Source organism: Prionailurus bengalensis, chromosome A1, assembly GCF_016509475.1.
Source record: "Prionailurus bengalensis isolate Pbe53 chromosome A1, Fcat_Pben_1.1_paternal_pri, whole genome shotgun sequence".
Lineage (NCBI taxonomy): Eukaryota > Metazoa > Chordata > Mammalia > Carnivora > Felidae > Prionailurus > Prionailurus bengalensis.
In genome coordinates, this window is record NC_057343.1 from 65,655,209 (window position 1) to 65,662,341 (window position 7,133).

Genomic DNA, 7,133 nt, shown 5'->3' on the forward strand with positions numbered 1-7,133 from the left:
CTCAACCCATTGGAATCTCACTCCTGAGACTTCCACCTTTCTTCTTGTGAACAGCCGGCCTCTTTGAGGTAGCTCCTTCCTCTGAAAACCTCCAGAATTTCTGGGGCCCTGAGTCCCCAGCCTTTCCTTCTGAGAGGGAGATTACCACTCAACTCCAAATACCATGTGCTTTCCGTGTGCCTTGAGACCACCCAGCAGCAGACTACATTTCCCAGCCTTCCTTGCAATTAGGCGTGGCTCACCGCAGAATGTGACTGAAAGGATGCTTGCAGCAACCTGATTGGATCTTTAGCCATCGGATCTTCCTCCTCACTCACATTCCCTTTTCCCTTCCTATGGGATGGAGCCAGGATGTATGCAGGACCTCTCACTTACGTAAACCTTTCCTGGTACCATCAACTAAATTAAAAAGTACAGTGTTATACTGTTTATTACTCCCCAAACTGTGCAAGCTTCAGGCCCCACAAAACCCAGATATACACACCTGTGAGAGATCTAGCTACTTCAACCATGGAGAATGAGAAACACTTGGCTTACCTCGAAGTAGGAAAAACTCTCATTAAAATCCCCTACTTACTAATTTTTACCAGGAAAGTGGGTTTTCATTTCCTATTACCCCAATACCTTGCATGGTGCTCAAAACTTGTGTTTAATTAGATAATTAAGCACGGTTTAATTTTCCAACTATTGGGTTGTTACCAACTATTGGTAAATTAACTGATCAAACCAGTATCATCCATTTCTCTTCAAATATAAACCCATCAATTATGTTACCGTAATTATATATGATTATTAATTGATCGTGAGTAATCAGTTATCAGTACATTACTCTGTGTATGATTTATATTTTTCAAGTCATGTCAAACTGTTGCCTTTCCCTAAGAATATAATTTATTTCATTTGAATAGCAAGTGTTCAAAGTTTCACTATTTGATATTATAAAATACCTATATTTCACAGCCTGTATGAGTCTGTCTTGTTAGAGCAACAGAATGCTTTGTAGATAAACATAAGTGTTCAAGATTTTCATTTTGCATTTTTGCATTTTAAATAATAAAATTAGTCCTATAGGCTATTCTTAACAAATCACTAAGAGTTGAAACTAGCCACTATGAATTTGAAAAAATTAAGACTTATCCAGTGATTCCCAGCCTGATTGCAAATTACACTCACTCAGAGATACTAAAAACTGTCTCATGCTTGGGCTCCACGTCTACGTATCTTGATTTGATTGGCTTCAGGAGGAACCTGGAGATCTTATTTTTAAATCTCTTTAGGGATCATAATGTGCAAGCAGGGGTGACAAGCAAAGTCTTGGGTGGGAAAGGGGTTCTTAACTTTGCATCATTCTGCTAGAAGTTTCACTGATAACAAGAATGTCACAGCTGATTTCTTCTGTTATGCTAACTAAAAATAAGAAGTGGCTTGAAATAAACCTAGTGTGTGTTTACATATATAATATGTATTTCAAACATGAAAATTCATGGAAGCCAATAAGAGAAACTAGTGCTCCTTTGGAGAAATGGCTAATTTTAGGGTTGGGGCAGGGAATATGCAAACTGAGATTAGAGCACATTTCGTTTCTCCCGAGAGTAAGGGAGCACTCACAAACAAAAGAGACACAGGCACCAACTGAAAGAGCTCCTATTGGCCAACATTGGAACAATATGAACAACAGAATAAATAACACAGTATTGGACTACAACCCAAAGCATAAATTATGCATCCTTGAGGGGCTCCTGTTGGACATGCAGCTCTTGAGCTTGGCGGTTCTGAGTTCAAGCCCTACACTGGGTATAGAGATTACTTTAAAAAAGAAAATCTTTATAAATAAATGAATGGATAAATAAATGAATAAATAAATAATCCTTGAGCCCATGCTCGTATGAATAAGTGATTAAATAAAAAGGTAAGAATAGATAAATCTTCCATGCAGAACTCAAAATAATTTACATAGAAACTCCTCCCTCAAAAGGGTGAAATATGACTGCCTGCCCTTGAGATGTGAGCTACCCTTAGTGACTTGCCTTCAAAGAATGCAGTGTGGAATGGTATGTGTATGGGGTGAGGGGTAAATATATAGTGGAGAACCCTGACAGACACCAGTTTAGACAGGTAATCAAGGTTAACATCAGCAGTAAAAAGCCATGTTGAAGCATGTAGCCCTGATATGAGGTGCTGTGGTCCCCAAAACTCCTAACTCCAACCTAACCATGAAAAAAAATCTCAGTCAAACCCAAATCAAAGTTCATTCTACAAAATACCTGACCAGTGCTTCTCAAAATTGTCAAGAAAATAGAAACTAGTGCAAGTCTGAGAAACTGTCACAATCAGAGGAGCCTCAGGAGATATGATAGCTAAATATAAAGCACTATTTTAAATGGTAACCTGGAACAGAGGGCCTGTGTGACTCAGTCGGGTTAAGTGTCTGACTTCAGCTCAGGTCACGATCTCACGGTTCGTCAGTTTGAACCCCATGTCAGGCTCACTGCTGTCAGTACAGAGCCCACTTCAGATCCTCTGTCTCCCTCTCTTTCTGCCCTGCATGCACATAAGTGTGTGTGTGTGAGTGCTCTCTCTCTCTCTCTCTCTTTGTCTCCCTCCCTCAAAAAAAAAAAAAAACATTTAAATGGTAACCTGGAGCAGAAAAGGAACATAAGGGGGAAACCAATAATAATGAAATACAAATAAAGCACATCATTTAGATAATAAAAACGTACCAGTGTTGGTTCATTATCTCTGGCAAATATACCATAATAATATAAGATGTCAACAATAGTTTCCAAAGGGTTCAGGGTATGCAGGAACTCCATGCAATCTTTGCAATGTTTCTGTAAATCTAAAACTACTCTAGAATTAAAAGCTTATTTAAATACTAGAAAATATACTAGGGAGTTAGGCATTATGTGTGTGTGTGTGTATATATATATATATATATATATATATACATATATATATATATATAATAAGATCATTCATAATGAAAGGAACATTTGAAACTTGGCTTGCAAGCTATTAAGAATATTTATTAAACACCAGAATTATAATATCTCAAAATCATAACATAGTAGGATTTTATCTACACAGAGTTATTGATTCAAAATTTTTGGTCAAAATAGAAGAGCAATACGAATTTCCAAACATTCTGAAGGAGTTAAACCTAAATACCCACATAGCAATAATTTCATGAGATCTACAGATTCAGAGTTAAAACTGATCATGTAATCTGGTGATTAGTATTCCCATATTCTAAAAGTAAGGGACAAGACCATGTATCTGGGACTTGAAGAGTCGAACAGAAATGGCTTTGCCAACATGAGTTCATCACCCACCTCCAGGCTAGGAGAACACTTAGAATTAGTTATGGAGGCTTAAAGGCAAGTAATCAAGGAGAACTTAGAAGAGATAATAATGAATGTGCTATTCCTGCCCTCTGATCAGACACAGAGGATTTCTTGTGTCAAAAGAACAATAAGGGGTGAGAGTGGGGCTCTCTGAAATAGCCACAAAAGAGCCCATTAAGAAAAAAAAAATCAACATTTGGAATGTACCACTTCAAAAAAGCACAAATGTGAGATTCCAATCTGACCCAACAGAGCCTACCCCCCTTCCTTCTCTGTTTCAGTTAAAATTGCTGTATAACAGATTCTCCCAAAACACAGAGGTTTTTAAAAAGGCCACTTATTGATATTCACAGGTTCTGAAACATAGAGATTCATTGAAGGAACAGTGGGGATAATTTCTCTCTGTTCCATGATATCTAGGAATTCAGCAGCGAAGACTGGAAGGCCAGGGTTCACTTGTTAGCTGAGGCTCATTTACCTACGTAGCAGGCACCTCTGTGGAGACAACCAGAAACTAGGATTACTAACTGAACTCGCAGACCTTCACGTGGCCTCTCCTTGTGCTTGACCTCCCCCTGGCACAGGGACCTCAGAGGAGGCAGGGGCCATACACAGAAGCTCCGGATTCTAAACATGAGTGTTCTGGTAAGCCAGGTGGAAGCTGCGTGGCCATTTATGACCCAGCCTCAGACTCACAGAGCGTCACTTCTGCCAGACCTTAAAGGTTGAAATTCGACTCCACTACTTCATGGAAAGTGGCAAGATGGGAGAGGGGCAAGATCACAGAAAAAAAAATAGAAAATCTTGCAGAATGGGAGATATGGCTATGGCCATCTTTGGAAAGTACAATTTTCCAGGTCTCCCTTCTTCCCCGTGGCAAATCCGAGGGAGCCAAAAGAGCTGTCTAAAAGGAAAAGAGGGAAAATTTTTCAACATGTCCTCTTTCCCTTCCCATTTCTCAGCCTAAGGAGGGAGTAGGAGGAGGGAAGAAGATTTAAATTCAATGTAATTTGAAGTTTGGAATGTTACACAGATTGGATTGGGTGTATTGAAGCTTGAAATGGAGACAGTTTACTACCTGATAATGACCACATGAGCTTTAAGAACTGCCTGAAATTTCATCCAGGGGATGGGTTGACTGCATGTTTGCATCCGAGAGAAAGAATAAAGCTGTTTTCCACCTGCACCCTACTAGGCTCAATTCACTTAAATGGTTCTGGGTGGCCTGCACATGCCTTGCAATATGCCATGGCTACACATTATAAAAAATTCCCTTTGTGAAGCTTGCATGAACACCACCCGTGCAGGAAATCAGTGTTAGCCATTTGCTAGTCAGGTAGAACTAAGACATTAGTTGCAAGAGAAAATAAAAGATCATCAAAACTATGGGCTTTGGGGCTTGGTTTTGGAAAATTCCCTTGGTTTGCCTATGAGCTTCATTTATCCTAATTTTTTTTTCCTTTCCTGAAATTTTAAGTTTCTTTTCGGTTTCAATTTGCAATTTTGAGAAATTTAAATGTATTGAAAATGGAAAGAATATCTTATGGACACTCATACACCCTTAACTGAAATTCAACAATTGTCAACCACTTGCCACATTTATTATATTGATACTCATCCCATCCATATGCATAGCTGTATTTATTTGGTTAAAACATCTGAAAGACATAATAATGATGCTTCACCCCTTCGGCATGAACCTCCTAAGAACACAGTCATTTTCCTACACAACCATAGTACCATTAACGTGCACTCGGGGAAGTCATCATTGATGTAATAGTGTCTAATATGCATTACATATTCAAAGTTCTTCGTTTTTCCCCATAATATCCTTTTTGTGTCCCCCTCATTGAAGATACTATCAAGAACCACGTGTTGCATTTAGTCATCATGTTTCTCTGGCATCTTTAGAGTAGTTATTTCATCTTTTCTGACCTATTTAAGAGTCAATAAAGTTAAAGCCAGTTGTTTTGTAGAATGACCGTCAACTGAATTTGCCTGATTGTTCCCTCATGAATAGATTCAGATTAAACATTTTTGGCAAGAAAATCACAGAGACAATGTTAGCTCTTCTCAATACTTCACTCCAGGAAGCAAGTACTGTTTGTTCCTCCCTTTACTGGTGACATTAGGTTCAATCACTTGGTTAAGGTGGGATATGCCAGAATTCTTCATATAAAGGTACTGTAGCAGTTACTCTGTAAGTATGTGTAAGTTTGATACTTTGAAACTCTGTACATACTGCTTGTGAACAACTTTTCACCCAAAGGTTTCAGCACCCGTTGATGGCCCTTGCCCGAATCAGTTATTCCATTTATGGCTGCACAATGGTGATTGCTTTTCCAACTGTATGATTCTCATCACGAATATCACCTAGAATACTTCAGTGCAGAAAAGACTTTCCTCTCCTCCTTCCCCATTTTTTTTCACCATGACTGTAAACTCATGAGTTATTTTTTAATTCAATGCCCTATACTCATTATCATTATTCTTTTGATGCCTGATTGTCCCAAATTTGGCCAGTGGGAAGCCCTTCAGGCTGGCTTTGATGTTCTTTTGATATGTTCCCATCAGTTTCCAAGCCCGTCCTTACTTTCTGAAAAAGATATTACAGGCTCAACATGTAATTTCTTGCCACACACCAGAAATCAGCCACTTATCCAACAAGCCTGAATTTCTTTTAGTAGGATATCTTAATTAAGTGGGTGCTAAGTATGCTGATTGTTACTGGGGAATCAGTAGTGTTCATTGGTATGTTCTATAAATTGTGCTAAGAAATATGTCTCTTTAAAAAAAAAAAGTTTTAAGTAGCTATGTCCTTCATTTTATTTTTTTTAATTCTTTTTGTTTTTTTTTTACTTTTGAGACAGAAAGAGAGAGAGCCAGCCGGGGTGGGGGGGTGGGGGGAGAGGAAGAGAGAGACTCCCAAGCAGGCTCTCCATCAGCACAGAGTCCCACACTGGGCTGAAACCCACGAACCATGAGATCACGACCTGAACCAAAATCAAGAGTTGAATGTTTAACCCACTAAGCCAACGAGGTGCCCTAAGTCCTTCGTTTTAGTTAATATTAGTTCAATTACTAACACTCACAAAAGTACACCCTTTGCTTTTGCTTTTTTTTTTAATTGAGGTGTAATTTATATATTACACTGTGTAAGTTTCAGGTGTACAACATGTTGATTTGGTACATTCATACTGCCGTACAATTACCTCCATAGCTTTAGCAACTACCTCTGTCATATCACATGATTATCATTTCTGTCTCACTCTTTTCAACTTACCCTGTTTTATCATTTATGCTGAAGGGCAATGCCACTGACTTCTATTTACCACTATCTGCAAGATTTTTTAGGGAAGTGCTTTTGCCTCACTCATTCTTTCACATATTATGTATTTATTTATACAACATATTTCTATTTTCCCTTCTGCATGTTGTGGACTCAGAGTAAACTTCCAGAAGAAGTAATCTCATACTGAATACCTGAGGTCCTCAGTTATGAGTAGTAAGTGTTTACCCAGGGGAAGAGGAAAGGAGGATACAGACAGGATGGGAGAAGGTATGGCATATATGAGGGTCTCCAGCCATGGGATTCAATTATGACTGAGACAATAAATGAATTAAATGAGTTAATTTTCCAAAACATGGTAGTACATACACACAGTCCAGATGTGTCTGTAAAGCAGAACTGCTGAGAGAAGGAGCTATTGGGGAAAGTTTTTTAGAAAGGGTCTATTAAAAAGAAAAATCAGGGGCGCCTGGGTGGCGCAGTCGGTTAAGCGTCCGACT